This window comes from Petaurus breviceps, unplaced genomic scaffold (genome assembly GCF_028583685.1).
Source record: "Petaurus breviceps papuanus isolate PSGF00001 unplaced genomic scaffold, PetGlider_PUasm1.0 90822, whole genome shotgun sequence".
Classification (NCBI taxonomy): domain Eukaryota; kingdom Metazoa; phylum Chordata; class Mammalia; order Diprotodontia; family Petauridae; genus Petaurus; species Petaurus breviceps.
In genome coordinates, this window is record NW_027187351.1 from 18,716,626 (window position 1) to 18,732,408 (window position 15,783).

General features: G+C 35.8%; 1 pseudogene; it reads right to left on the reverse strand.

The window, feature by feature from the left end:
* Positions 1–484: 484 nt before the first annotated feature.
* The window catches only part of LOC138148094 (NADH dehydrogenase [ubiquinone] 1 alpha subcomplex subunit 10, mitochondrial-like), a 28,570-nt pseudogene continuing 13,271 nt past the window's right edge, over positions 485–15,783 (reverse strand).

Genomic DNA, 15,783 nt, shown 5'->3' on the forward strand with positions numbered 1-15,783 from the left:
ATGCAGAACTTCTCTTACATAGAAAAAACTGAAATGTAAAGACATATACTTGGTTAAAGGCTGACAAGAAACTCCCCATTTTTATTTCTATCCTTGTTCTCTGCACTTATGTCAATAACTTTTCTGTTCCTCCCTTCTTCATGGCCATCAGTATGATTTCACTGGTATATGAAGGAAATGCCCACCCCATCCAATTCTCTAAATTCTCTGAACTTAAAGCAGTAGAAATATTCTGAGGACACCGAGGAGACAAGGACTTTATTTGGGTCCCTCAGAGAGTATGTGACACAGGCAGTACTTGAGTCTTGGTTCCCCCCCCCCCCAGAAAAGGTTTTATTTCTTGGAAGTCTGAGGAAGCAAAACACAGACCCTGCAGGGGCAAGGGCTGAGAGGCAATGGAAGAAAGCTGTTTCTGGTCCTACTGACCAGTTTTGGAAACGTCTGGGTTTTTTGCTTTGAAATTATTTAACTGATATCACTAGGAATCTGAGGATCCTTCGGACCTGGTCATGGGTGTCTACAGGCAGTCTGTGCTTGGGGAGGCCATTCCATCCTTCCATCCCCTAACTAGAGGCTCATTTCCATGGTGACCGGACCTTGCACTGTCAGAGCTCTGTAACCGCTCCAAGGAAGAAAGGCTTCATTTCAGCCAGATCCACTTGTCCCCCACATCTGCATTATAGCCTGGATTGTATTTGTGGTCTTTCAGCTCTCTGAACTGGCCTTAGAGGCGGTCGCACTGGTGGGCTCCGATGGTGATCTCTGGGAGGTAGATGGTCGTGTAACGGAGCACTTCGTATTTCTTCTGGACCAACATCCTCAAGTGATGTAGAGAATAGCCATTTTGCTCCAGCCAAGGGCCCTTATCAAACTTGACATAGTCGATATCTTCCAAAACCTTGTCCATGTCCTTCGCTTCCTTTGCCATATATTGTAAAATCTCACAATTTTCACTAATTTTTGGAAGGAAGGTTTTCTTGTAGGCATTTTCAAAGTCCTGTAGGTGGGCGGCCGTGATCTTCTTTTCATGGGCATTTCCTTTATCATGAATCTTCTTCAGGATCTCGGGGACAGGCACATCGATGTATATATATGACCAGGTGAGGCGGCAAGTACTGCGGAGTGGTGAGACGTTTGATTTCCTCATAGTGCTCCACGCACTGTTTTCGGATGAATCTTTGCTTGAACATGGCCTCCATGAAGACAAAGTCACTGAAGATCGAGCGCCCCAGAACTACGCCCTGTCCTGTGCTCAGCAGGTGGTCCAGCACATCAGAGTACTGCAGGAGGCGGTTGGCATAGAGCCAGGACTGCAGGCGGTCAGCGTTGCCATCGTTGCTCCGGGGATTGTCATAAAACTTCTCCAAGCTGCAGTTGCCGCCCAGCTCTGGACTCAGGATGTTTCCTAGACCTGAATTTTTCTCTGAGTAATGTATGCCGACTTCAGGAAAGTGCTTCAGACCCAGACTCTCTGCCAGCTGCTGCGCCAGCTCGCTCTTTCCCGAGCACACATTGCAGTCCACCGTCACCACTTTGTTCTTCTCAGTGAATCTCCTCGTGGTTCTCTCTCAGAGGATGCGGGCCCGTGTGAAGGCCGGCCGCGCGTGGGGCGCCCACAGCCCCGAGTCGGCGCGACAGGGACAGGGACAACAGCCCAGGCCGCACGAGGCCTCACGAGAACTGTAACCACACTGTCCTCACAGCTGTCTGATGGGAGAGAAGTCCCGGAGCCTTCCTGAATCTCGGTTTTCTTGATGCTAATGTCATCGTTCTATCCACTATGCTAGAGTGCCTGGCACATTTCAGATGCTAAAAGAGTATTTATGATTGAACAATATTATATGTCTTATAATGAGTCATAATACAAATATGATTTAGTTAACAACTAGATTAAAACAAGAATTTCTACAAAGGATGTGAATATTCAACGTGTATGTGGAGTGCAGTACCTAGTTGGAGTCAGGAAGAACTGAGTTCAAATCCATCTTCAAACACTTAGTAACTGTGTTACTGTGTTACCCTAGGCAAGTCACTTAATCATTGTTTTCCCTAAGTTTCCTCATCTACAAAATGAGTATAAACAGACAAGATTATTGAGAAGTTTAAATGAAATAATAATTACAAAGTACTTAAAACTGTTTCTGAGATAGTAAATACTTCAGCAGGCTAAATTAGACTTCCTGGACTTGGATACCAACAGGAAATGGGAACACTGAAATGTTCATCATCCCAATTGCTTATTAGCTTTAACAGGAAAAGTTACAGGAGTGAGAAAGACTGGGTTCAGTCCCCTGGCATAGCAAATTTCACACACACCATAGCAGCAATTATCCCAGCATCCCCAGAGGGGCTGCCAACACAAGTTCTTAGATCTTTTCTAAAGTAAAGAAACTCAAAATTTGTTACCAAGTTTGCTTTAATCAATCACATATATATCGTTTACCTAGTTCAGGGGAAAAAGGTCAGCATCCTGAACTTCAGAGTATACAGACAGAAGTTAGAAGACACAGAAACATTCAAGCATAGAGGCTTCCAAACTGTCCGACCATTACATACATATCAATTCACAGTTACCAGAGAGGAAAGCATCAACATCTGAGTTTTCAAAGCTGTGGAATTCTCAATGGCTACCCAGAGTTTCATCAGCTCACACAAAACACTTTGCAGAGTGAGCTCAAAGCAAAGCCTCCCATCAAGGCTTATATAGCCTTCTCCTGGGTCAGATAATGTAACAACCCTTTTGGAACCACTGCACATTCACAAAGTATCTCCTGAGAAACAAACCTCCCACCACAGGCTCCAGGTGCACTTAAGCCTATGGGCAGGGAAAACTAAAAGTTTACATTCCCATGACACACACACACACACACAAACACTCACACACACACACACACACACACACACACACACACACACACACCACCTACTGTAATCAAAGGAAGGGGACAAGGTGGTGGCCAGTGAAGGAGAAGAGAGATTATTCATCCTTACCATGTTAAAAGGATTTCTTCCCATGCACCTTCAGTGTCTGGCTGTCTAAGTGGTGCTATGCTATTGAAGCGTGGGGATTTTATTCTCTCACCAAAGCTTATAAGAAAATTTTGTGATAGTGCTAGATCAAAGTGTATGCAGTTTTAAAGCCCATTAAGTATAGATCCAGAATGGTTATATCAGTTAACAACTCCACAAACAATGCACTAGTGTTCCAACTTTCCCAAATTTTCCTCAACATTTATCATTTTCCTTTCCTGTCTTATTAGCCAATCTGATAGGTGAGAGGTGGCACCTCAATTTTGTTTTAAATTTGCATTTCGATAATAAATATTAATTTAGAGAATTATTTCATATGCCTAGTGATACCGTTAATTTCTTTATCTGAAAACTCAGAGTTTATACTATTTGATTATGTATCAATTGGGGAATAATTTTCATTCTTATAAATTTGACTGAGTTGTTTATGTATTTGAGAATGAGGCCTTTGTCAAAAACACTGGCTATAAAAATTGTTTGCCAGATTTCTACTTTTATTCTAATCTTGGTTGCATTGGATTTGTTTGTCCAAAATATTTTTAACTTAATATAACTTGTTATCCATTTTGCATTTCATAATGTTCTCTATCTTTTGTATGTTCCTAAATTCTTTCCTTCTCCATAGATCATAGAGGTAAACTATTCCTTGCTCTCCTAATTTGTTTATGGCATCATAAACTATGTCTAAATTGTTTAGCCATTTCAAACTTCTCTTGCAATGAGATGTGGGATGTTGGTCTATGCCGCGTTTCTGTCATGCTATTTTCAAGTTATACCGGCAGGTTTTTGTTTTTTTGTCAAATAGTGATTTTTTTTTCCTAGACACTTGAGTCTTTGTGTTTATCAAATCGTAGATAACTGTAGTAATTTGTTTCTGTGTCTTTTGTAACTAACCCATTCCACTGATCCACCACTCTATTCTTAGCAAATAAAAAATAATTTTTATAATTGTTGCTTTATAATATGCCTTAGATCTGGGAGGTCAGGCCACCTTCCTTTGCATTTTTTCTTTAATTCCCTTGATAGTCCTGCTATTTTGTTCTTTCAGATAAATTTTATTATTTTTCCAATTCTATAAAATAATTTTGGGTAGTTTGATTAGTATGGCACTGAATAACTAAATTTTTGTAGAATTGCCATTTTTTTATTGTATTAGCTTAATCTACCCAGGAGCAACTGATATTTATAAACATTTTTTTTTCCAATTTAGATGTGACTTTATTTGTGTGAAAAGTGTTTTGTAGTTGTGTTTATATAGCTCCTGCTTCTGTCTTGGCAGCTAGATTGCCAAATATTTTACTTATATTCTCTACAGTTATTTTCAATGGAAATTTTCTATCTCTTGTTGTTGTCCTTTTTTAAATAAGAAATAAAAATAATAATGACTCATATAGGTTTATTTAATATCCTGCAACTTTGCTAAAGTTGTTACTTGTTTCAGGTAGTTTTTTTAGTTGATTCTCTAGAATTTCCTATGTATAACACCATGTCATCTGTTTCCTTAGTGCCTATTCTAATTCCTTCAATTTCTTTTTCTTCTCATTGCTACAGTTAACATTTCTTGTACAAAGTTCAATAGCAGTGGTGATAGTGGGTTTCTTTGTTGTACCCTGGATCTTTTTTTTTTTTTTTTTAAGAAATCAAGGTTAAGTAACTTGCTCAAGGTTACATGGCCATTTATTTCTGCATGTGGTGCTGAGAATCTGTGCCTGGGATTCGATCCAGGTCATCTCGACACTGGCACCAGCGCTCTTACTCACTGTGCTACCTGGCCGCCACAGTAACCTGGATCTTATCAAGAAAGTTTGTAGTTTATACCCATTACAAATAATGCTTGATGACGGTTTTACACATATACTGCTTATCATTCTAAGGAAAATTCCTTTCATTCTTATGGTCTCTATTGTTTTTAATAGGAATGGGGCTATATTTTATCAAAAGAGTTTTGCCCATATATTGAGATAATCATATGCTTTCTACTAATTTTGTTATAATATGGTCAATTATGCTGATAATATTCTCAATATTGAGCAATCCACAATTCTTGACACAAATCCTACTTGGTCATAGTATGTTATCCTAGTGATAAATTACTGTAATTGCTTTGCTAGTACTTCATTATTAATTTTTTTTTTGCCAAATTATGCCTTAAGGAAATTTGTTTATAGTTTAAATTCTCTGATTTGGCTCTTCTTGTTTTGGGTATCAGTGCAATATTTGCGTCAAAAAAGGAATTTGTTAGGACTCCATCTTTGTCAATTTGTCCAAGTAATTTGTAAAGTATAGAAACACATTGTTCTTTAAATATTTGATAGAATTCACTTATAAATCTCTCTGGTGCTAGAGACTTTTTCTTTGGGAATTCACTGATGTCTTGCTCAGTTCCTTTAAAAAAATATATCATTTTATGGGGCGGCCAGGTAGCACAGCGAGTAAGAGCACTGGCTCCAGTGTCAGAATAACATGGGAATCGAATCCTGGGCTCAGATACTTAGTATCCACCCAGAAACACCTGGCTATGTAACCTTGAGCAAGTTACTTAACCCCAATTGCTTAGGGGTGGCCAGGTCGCTCAGTGAGTAACAGCACCAGCTTCGGTGTAGGGATGACATGGGGGTCAAATCTGGGCTCAGATACTTAGCACCACACCCATATGGTTGTGTAACCTTGAGCAAGTTACTTAACCCCAATTGCTTTAAAAAAAGGTCATTTTTTAAGCATTTTATTTCCTCTTCTGTTAATCTAGGCAAATAATATTTTTGTTACTGTGCATCCATTTCCCTTAGATTTTCACATTTATTGGCATAGATTTTGGCAAAATAACTCCTGATTATCACTTTCATTTCCATTTCATTGACAATGGATTTGTCGTCTTCATTCTTGGCAGTGATTATTTGCTTATCTTTTTTTCCCTAAAACAAATTCATCAAAAGTTTATCTATTTTACTGCTTTCCCATACAAAAAAAAACCTCTTAGTTTTCTTTATTAGTTTAATAGTTTTCTTACTTTCAATTTTATTATCCTTTCCTTTCATTTTCAGAATTTCTAATGTGGCATTTAACTAGGAATTTAATTTTTTTTTCCTTTTTCTAGAATTTTTAGGTGCACATCCAATTCATTGAATTGTTATTTCTCTATTTTCTTATCTAAGCATTTAGAGAAATATACTTTTCATTCAGAAATGGTTTGGTTCCATCTACTAAGCATTGGTGTGTTGTCTTATTTTCATTCTTCTTAATGATTTTTTGTTTCTATGAATTATGGTTTGATAAACTCATTCTTTTCAATGAGATTATTTAGTTTCTTTTATTTTTGCTTTTTGGATGGCAATTGGGGTTAAGTGACTTGCCCAAAGTCACATGACGAGTTTTTGTGTTAAGTGTTTGAGGCCAGATTTGAACTTAGGTCTTCCTGACTTTTTTTTTTTCTATCCCCATTAACATTTCTTCAAATATGTATCATATTTAACTTTTCTCAAATTCTATTAGATTGATAAATAGATATAGATACAGAAACATATATAGATAGATAAAGAAATAGATGTTTAATATTTAAATGACTTCATTGTCTATATGATACCTTTTAGCAAGAAGTCTCTGTCCTTATCTCTTTTTTTTTTTGCTTTTGCTTTATCTCAGATCAGAACTGCTACTCATTTTTTCCCCTAATGTAAGCCGATGCATTATATATTCTGCTTCATTCTTTTAACTTTACTCTGTGTGTACTCTGCATTTCCTGTAAACAGTATGTTGTAGGATTATGGTTTTTAATCCACTCTGCTATCTGCTTCTATTTTATGGGAGAGTTCATCTCATTCACATTCACTGTTATGATTGCTGTGTATATTCCTTCATCGTACTTCCCTCATTCAGACATTTCTCTTCCCTTTCAACCTGTCCTCCTCACCAGTGCTTTGCTTCTGACCAACACCTCCAGAAATCTCCCTTTGATCAAATGCCCTTTTCTTTTATTTTCTCCTCCTATGTCTAATCTTTATTTTTACCCTCCTTCTGTCTTCCCTCCCTTCTTTTATCTTTCACCTTTCTCCTCCTACTTACTTATAGGTTAAGATACATTTCCATACCCAACTGAATGTTTCTGTTAGTCCTTCTATGAGCCAAATCCAACAAGAGTAAGGTTAAAACAATTCTTAGCCATCTTTTTACTTCTATTTTTAACTGGTATTTTGTGCCTCTTCGTGTGATATAATTTACCATGTTCTGCTTCCCTCTTTCCTCTTCTCCCAGTACAATACTTTGTTTTATTCACTCCTTAATTTTTTTTCATCACCTCATCAATTTTAACTTTATACTCTCACCCTCTGTCCATGAATACTCCTTCTAAGTACCCTGGTAAAGACACAGTTCTCAAGACATTCAAGTGCCATTTTCCTGTGTAGGGATGAAAACAGTTTAACCTTTGTGATTAACATTTTTTGTTTCCTGTTTGCCTTACTATGAATCTCTTTAGTCTTATATTTGCAGCCCAAATTTTCTGTACAGCTTTTGTCTTTTCATTAGCAAAGTTTGAAAGACTCCAATTTTATTGAATATCCATAATTTCCCCTCGGTGATTATATTCAGTTGTGCTGTTCAGGTGATCCTTGGTTGTAATCCAAGCTCTTTGCCTTCCAGAATATCATATTCAAAGTCTTCTGATCCTTTAATGTGAAGTCTACTAAATCCTGTGTAATACTGACTGTGGCTCCTTGATATTTGAATTTTTTCTTTCTGGCGGCTTTTAGTATTTTCTCCTTGACCTGTTAACTCTGGAATCTTCCTGCAATATTCCTTGGAGTTTTCATTTTGGGATCACTTTAAGGAAGTTATTGGTTGATTATTTTAATGACTATTTTACATTCTGGTTCTAGGATATCAGAACAATTTCCCCTGATAATTTCTTGAAAGGTATCCAGGCTTTAGTTTTTCACCTTAGCTTTCAGGTAGTCCAATAATTGTTAAATTATGTCTCCTGAATCTATTTTCTGAGTGAGGTGTTACATTTTCTTATATTTTTCTTTTTCATTCTTTAATTTTGTTTTACTGCTTCTTGATATCATTTAGAGTCATTATCTCCCACTGACCCAATTCTCATTTTTAAGAATTTTTTTTTTTCAGTAAGCTTTTGTACCTCTTTTTCCATTTGTTCAATTATAGTCTTAAAGTAATTGTTTCCTTTACTGGATTTTATTTTCCCATTTTGCTAATTGTATTTTTAAAGGATTTTTTCATTTGAATTAATTTCTGTGATCTTTTCCCAAGTTATTTTTTTCATAATTACCCTGAATAACTCTTTTATTTTTCTTTTCCCATTTTTTTCTTCTCTTACTTGATTTTTAACATCCTTTTTTACCTCTTCTAAGGGGTCTTTTTGGGCTGGAGAACAATTCATCTTTCCTTTGAGACTTCATATGTAGACATTTTTAACATTGCTTTTGTCTCCTGGGTTTGTATTTGAGCCTTCCTGTCATTATGGTATCTTTCTATACTCAGGGTAGATTTGTTTTCTGTTTTTTTGAAGTTGAACTTCACTCCTAAGCATCTTGTACTGTAAAACAGGGGCCTGGTCACTGGCTTTCCAAGTTCTGGCTTCTGATGATGGTGGCTTTCTCTTTACATGGGGGTGACCTAGCCTAGTCACATCTGTTGCCATAGGCTTCCATGGCTGGCAATTTGCCTTCTGTTCTAGGGCTGGATGCCTCACTGCTTTTCTGTTGTGCCACTGGCCTGCTGGACCGAGGGGTAGGGGACTCAGTTGTTGATCTGTGTTGTGTCTAAGAACCTCCTTCTGGCTTGCCCAGACTCCATCTGTGTTGGGCTGTACTTCCCCTTTACCAAATGAAACAGAGCTTTACTGAAGTCCTTAAGTGGAAAATTGTTTTTCTTTGTCTTTTTTTTGGGTTCTGTCACTCTAGAATTCATTTATAGGCTTGATTTAATGTTGTTTCTGAAAGAAACCTGGGAGAACTCAGGAACTTCCTGAGTACTCTATCATCTTGTCTCCATCTTCCTGAACAACATTTTTTGCTAGGGATATTTGTCCCTGATATACTGGATGAGGAGGTAATTTCTGCATATATATCTTTGGCCCACTCTGACTTCCAAGCCCTCCCTTTGTTGTGAGATGCTTTACATCCTTTGAGATTCAGTGTATCAATTTGAATTGGGCTGTTCAGATTTTTATTGCTCTATTATTCCCCCTCTCCAAGTCACATTTTCCTTTCTTTTCTTTATTATTTTTCATTTAATAATCATGTTTTATTCTTTCTCCCATCTTTCACACACCACAACTGAGATAGAATAAAAGAAAAATAAAAACCTTTTTCACTAATACATGAAGTTAAGCTGAACTAATTGCCATTTTGGCTATTTACAAAACTCAAGGTTTCATTTTGAATATTCAATCGGTGACTTCTCTTTCAAGAGACAGGCAACATTTTTATCATTTATGTTCTGAAATCATGCTTGTTCATTGTGCTGGTCAAAGTTCTTAAGTATCTTGAAGTTGTTTTCATTACAATGTTCTCATTTTATAAACTGTTTTCCTGGTTTTACTAACTTCATCCTCTGAATTATTTCACACATATCTTACTAGAGTCTTCTTTTTTATGAAATACAATACCTAACTAACAATCTTTCTCTCTACCCATCACCTTGTTTTGAAATGTGTAACTTCTCTATTCCTTAAGTCCCTTAAATCTCATGATCTCTCAATCAAACTTTATACCTTGTTCTCAAACTTTTTTTTTCAACTTTTTAATGGCTTTTGACAACCTGAACCCTTTGCCCCTCAAAACTAATTTCTCCTCCTATGGTTTCCATGGCAATATTTTTCTTTTCCTTTTATTCCTTTTTTTTTTAAACTGAACCTTTTACATCTTAAGAATATTCTCTCTTTAAGGCAGCTAAGTGGCCAAGTGAATAGAACACAGGATCTGGAATCAGGAGGACCTGAGTTCAAATGCAGCATCAGAAAATTAACACAAAACTAGCCATGTGACCTTGGGCAAGTGACAACCCCAATTGCCCTACCTTCCCCCCATCAAAAAGCAACCCTCCCCCCACAAAAAATCCCACAAAGTTTATTGTCTCTTCTTTTGGCTTCCATGAACTCTTCTTATTCTTCTATCTGATTATTCCTTTTTAGTTTCTTTCCTTTGGATTATCTATATTTCCTCATAAGTATGAATTTCTCTTTAAAGTTCTGTCCAAGATGGATTCTTTTCTGCTCCTGTTATCTATTTAATTATCTCATTCATTTTTATGTATTCAATTATTATCTCAGTGAAAACAAATTTCAAATGTGTATACTCTCATCCTTCTAAAAAAACTATTTACAATGGCCTCTGAATATCTCATCAGTATACAGATATTTATACGTCCTTTACCAAAGTCATGATCTTCCCCTTAACCTGACCATCCTACAAACTTTACAATTACCTTCATCTTTTCAATCATGCAGTTTCATAACTTCACAGTCACCTTTGGGAAAGTGGAGATGTAGTCATCAAGTCATTCTTAAAATTTTAAATACAAAACATTCACAGTAATTAATCTGTCCATTTTCTTCCAAAGTTGTTCCTTGAGAAGAGTTTTGTTGTTGTTTTTGTTTACCTCTTTAAATTCCTATCACATAGTTAAATCAGGTACTTAATAAAGTTTGTTCCCTTGACTTTTGTCCTGTCACCTTTGTCATTTGACAGTTATGATTACAAGAGAAACCTAATTGCTATTCCTAATTTTTGTATCTTGACTACTTTATGTAGCATTCATTTTACCATTTATACCTCAACTTCACACAGTGACTAGAGTAGTCTTGCTGATATATTATTGCGATCATGCCATTCCCCTACTCAAAAACATTCTGGAGGCACCAGTTGTGTTTAAGATAAAATTGAATTTCTTTAGATTGACATTAAAAGTTTTCCATGGTCTGGCTACATTCAACCTTTGCAGCTATATTTCCCATCAATCAATCCCTTACTTGCTTCGTTCTAGTCTGCATTATTAGCTATCCCTAGAATTTAGTTATGCCTCTTTGTTTTCACATAATCCAGTCCCAGTGTCTTCAGCGTATTCCCTTTTCATATTTACTTTTTAGGTTACTCATCTTCATTCAAAGGTCAGCTCAGGTGCTACCTCCTCTATGAAACCTTCCCTCACCTCTGTACTATTGCTGCTCTCTCTATATCTCTTTGGATATTTCTAGACCTCCTTTTCTCTTCTCTTCTTTACTTCTTCCATACCATACTTAAACTTCCTACTTGCAGGCACCCTTTCATTATATTGTGCAATTTTCAGGGCTTAGCACAATATCTTGCATAAAGTAAGTATATAGTGAATTAATATTAATAATAATAAATTGAAATCAAAATGCTAAAAAAAGCAACAAAACCTCTAAATAATTTACAGCTAATAAGACAAATGTTTGGTGATTTGAATGATGATAATGATGATAGTAAACATTCATATAAATCTTTGAGGTTTACAAAGTGCCCTATAGAAGAGCAGAGGAAACACTTTGGTCACCAGGAATAGAGAGATGTCCTTGTTCAAAGACAATGGGAGTGAACAATGACGCATCCCTCAGAATATTTCAATTTCTGTTACCTTGTTCATTCCTGTTAGGTGTAACTTAATTGTATGTTTTTACTAATGCAATTGCAACCTTGTCAAGGTTAAATCCAAGATCAGAATTAAGTGCAAGTTTCAATTTGCTTTGGGAAAATAAGAACCTTAGACAGATGGTATCTTAAAGTAATAGATTTCCTATAGATGAAAAATAGTTTTGTTCTTCTTTTCTTTGCTAAATGAATACTTATATAATGTTTAAACTGGTGAAGTCTAATTAACAAATTGTTTTTTCCTGTATTCTCCAAATCTGCATCTTGGTAATTGTGAGATAGTTACAGAAAATGGCCATATTGAGATATATATTCCTAGAAAAAGATTGCCACCTGGCAGCAGCACATATCCCAGTGAAATGAACCAGCATATCCTTCTCTAACAGCAAATTAGGCAGGAGTTGTTTTCTAATGAATGTCATGACTCCCAAGTAGATACAACAAACAACTTTCCCCACAGATGATCATTAGCTATGTCTTAGTACAAATGTATATCTAGGTTAAATGGGCCAACAATGAACTGGCAGTTCTAAACCTGGCTTGGATGGATTCTATTCTGTGTGTCAGGTAAAACATTTATAGGAATAAATGAAGATAGTGGTTACACCATTTATAGCAAATGAATCTGAGAATTTATTTTTTTCTATCTATGTAGGCTCATGAATCCTCAGATGAGAAAAAGGGCTAATGAGATAATTACTGCCAACATATTAGTGGGGTTTGATATTTTTTAAATGTTCCTATTCCATTCACATATTACATATCTATGTGTGTAAATATGCAAATATGTATATATATGTGTGTGTGTGTGCATGTGTATATTCACATATACATATACATACATAAAATGCATATATAAACAGATATGTGTGAGCATATATACAAGTGTAAGTGCATGTTTGCACACACAAACACTTCAAGTCTATCTCAGTCTTCTTGGAGCATTTAATGAAAAGCACATACATTTATGCATATGTATATGTACATAAATACGTGCAAATATATATGTTTGTATGCATACATACATATAAAATTGTATATAATGTTTCTGGAGATTTTTTTCAAAGTGAAAATTTTTTCCTAACATATTACTTACCTGCCTTTAGTAGATGTGCAGAATGTTTTGAACCAAAAGGATAATACTTAGCTTTATATACTAAAACTTCTTTCTTTTAAAGAGTCAAATTCAGTAAATATGTATAGAATTCCTATACTATGTATTTAAAAAATATACTCAATTGGGAAATGCAGGGGAAAAAAAAAACTTGACCTCTGCTCTCAAACATCTTATAACCTAAAAGAGGAGATAAGGCTTATAAAGAGAAAAATAGCAAAGAGATAATGATGATCAGTAAAGATAGTAATAAAGAAAATATTCTTTATATATTGAGTAGAGCAAAATATTAGATAAAATTTGACTAGGAATGAACCAGAAAGGGATTTTCACTTGGAAAGGTATTGAAGGGTATGGGGGAATCAAGGAATGTTGGATAGGGACAAGTACTTATTAAGTACCCCCTACATGCCAGGCACTATGCTAAGTGTTTTCCAAATATGATCTATGATTATAATATATAATTATTTTTATAATTAATTATACAATTCATATTATGTTAATATTATTGTGACTATTTTATTATTATTTGATCCATGTCAAAAATTTCTGAGGTAGATGCTATTATAATTACTTTTTTAAAAATAGCCAAAGAAACTGAGATAGTTAGAATTCAATTGACTTGCTCAAAATAACACAACTAGTGCCTGAATAACTTGAACTCAAATCTGACTGACTGTAGACCAAGCATTCTCTTTACTCTTCCACTTACCTCTTGATGTCTTTCTAGATGCTTAGGGCTTTCATCCTATGCTCCAGGAAGGCTGAGATAGACTGGGGGCTGGGGGTTGTGTATACAAGCATGCAGGTACATATGTATATATGCTCACACATACATATGTATATGTATTAACAGAATGCTGTAGATAAATCTACATATGCGCACATATATAAGTACACATGTGTACATGCATTCATGTTTACATGCACACACACATATTTTAAAAAATGTTAAGTATCTCAAGACTGAAGATGGGTTCCAGGGTCAATCTTTTAGGAAATTTCTTTTAGGTTGGCATGGGAGACTGAAACCAGTAACATGTGTTCTTTGGATATAGCCAATCAAAACAATTCTCTATCCATCTAATTTTACCAGTATAAACACATATGCATATCTATGAGTATGTGTACTTGCATATGTATATTATTTGTTGTAGTTCTATACTTACAGAATGGCTTAACCAAAGTTGCCTTGTCCAGTAATAGGAATTTAATTTTTTTTCTCCACAGTTAAGGGTATTTTACTTTTTTTCAATGACATGTAAAGATAGTTTTCTTTTTTTTTCCCAAATGCTTTATTAACTTCTGATTTACATCATTCATTTCCACCAGGTTTTGAGTTCCAAATTTCCTCCCAATTTTTGCCTTACCCAGTGCCCCAAAATAACAGTCCCACAGGACATCCCTTCCTTCAATTCTTCAATCTGCTCTCTCCCATATTTTCTCTGATATCACTTTCGACTTTTCCAGTGGATCTCTTGCCCCAGTGCCTGTATATCTTATTTCCCAATTACATGTAAAATAGTATTAATAATAGTGTGTGTATACATATATATATATATACACAGATATATATACATATGATTTTTAAAATTTGAATTCCAGATTCATTCCCTTCCTCCCTTGTCTCCCACCCTTACTGGGAAGAAAAGCTGTTCAGTATAGGTTGTACATGTGTGGCTAATGCAAAAAAATAACATAGTAGATACATAGTAAAAGACTGACTATATTTCCCTCCATCCTCTCCCACTTCCAACTTTTTCTATCCTCTGATCCCATCACTTTTCAAAATTAGGTGCTCCCAACTTCCCGCCCCCCCACAGCCTGCCCTTGCTCCATCATCACCCCTCTCATCCATTTTCCTTCCCCCTGCACTAGTGGAGGGTGAGATACCCTATTTAGTGTGTATTTCATTCCCTCCTCAAGCCAAATTCAATGGGAATAATGTTGACCCATTCCCTGATGGTTTCCTATTCTTCCCCTCAATTGTAACCATTTCCCCTTGCCTCTTCTATATGAGATAATTTATCCCATTCTGTCTCTCCCCATTTCCTCTCATTATATTCCTCTCTCACCTATTAATTTCACCTTTTAAGTATCATCCCTTTCTGTTAAATTGGTCCTGTGACCTCTATCTATGTACACATGTAAACAAAAATACACACATTCACATATGTATTCGTATGCCCCTACACCCTCATATACAGACATATATAGACACAGACAGACAGACACACACACACGCACATATATATATATATATATATATATATATTTTTTTTTTTCCTATTTCTGTTCCCTTGAACTACTGAGAAAAGTTTCATCAGTTGCAATTATTTTTCCATGTAGGAATGTTAATAGTTCAACTTTGATTAGCCTGTTATGATTTCTTTTCCCTGTTTACCTTCTCATGCTTCTCTTGCTTCTTGTATCTATATGTTAAATTTTCTATTCAACTCTGGTTTTCTTCAGCATGAATACTTGAAGGTCCTCCATTCCACTGAATGACCATATTTTCCACTGAAACTTGAGACTCAGTTTTGCTGGGTAGGTGACCCTTGGTTTTAATCCCATCTCCTTTGATCTCCAGAATATCATATTCTAAGCCCTTCCATCCTTCAGTGTAGAAGCTGACAGATCCTGGGTTGTCCTGATTGTTTTTCCACAATATTCAAATTGTTTCTTCCTGGCTGCTTTGTAATATTCTCTCCTTAATCTGAGAATTCCAGAACCTGGCTATAATATTCCTAGTTTTTTTTTCTTTTTGGGATCTTTTTCAGGAGGTTAACAGTGGATTCTTTTGACCTCTATTTTTCCCTCTGGTTCTAAAACATCAGGGAAGTTTTCTTTGAGAACTTCCTGGAGGATTATTTGTAGGTTCTTACTTTGATCATGGCTTTCAGGTAGTTCAACAACTTTTAAATTATCTCTCCTGGATCTATTTTACAGGTCAGTGTTTTTTTCCATTAGATATTTCACAATGCTTTCTGTTCTTTTATTTGCTTGGATCTGTTT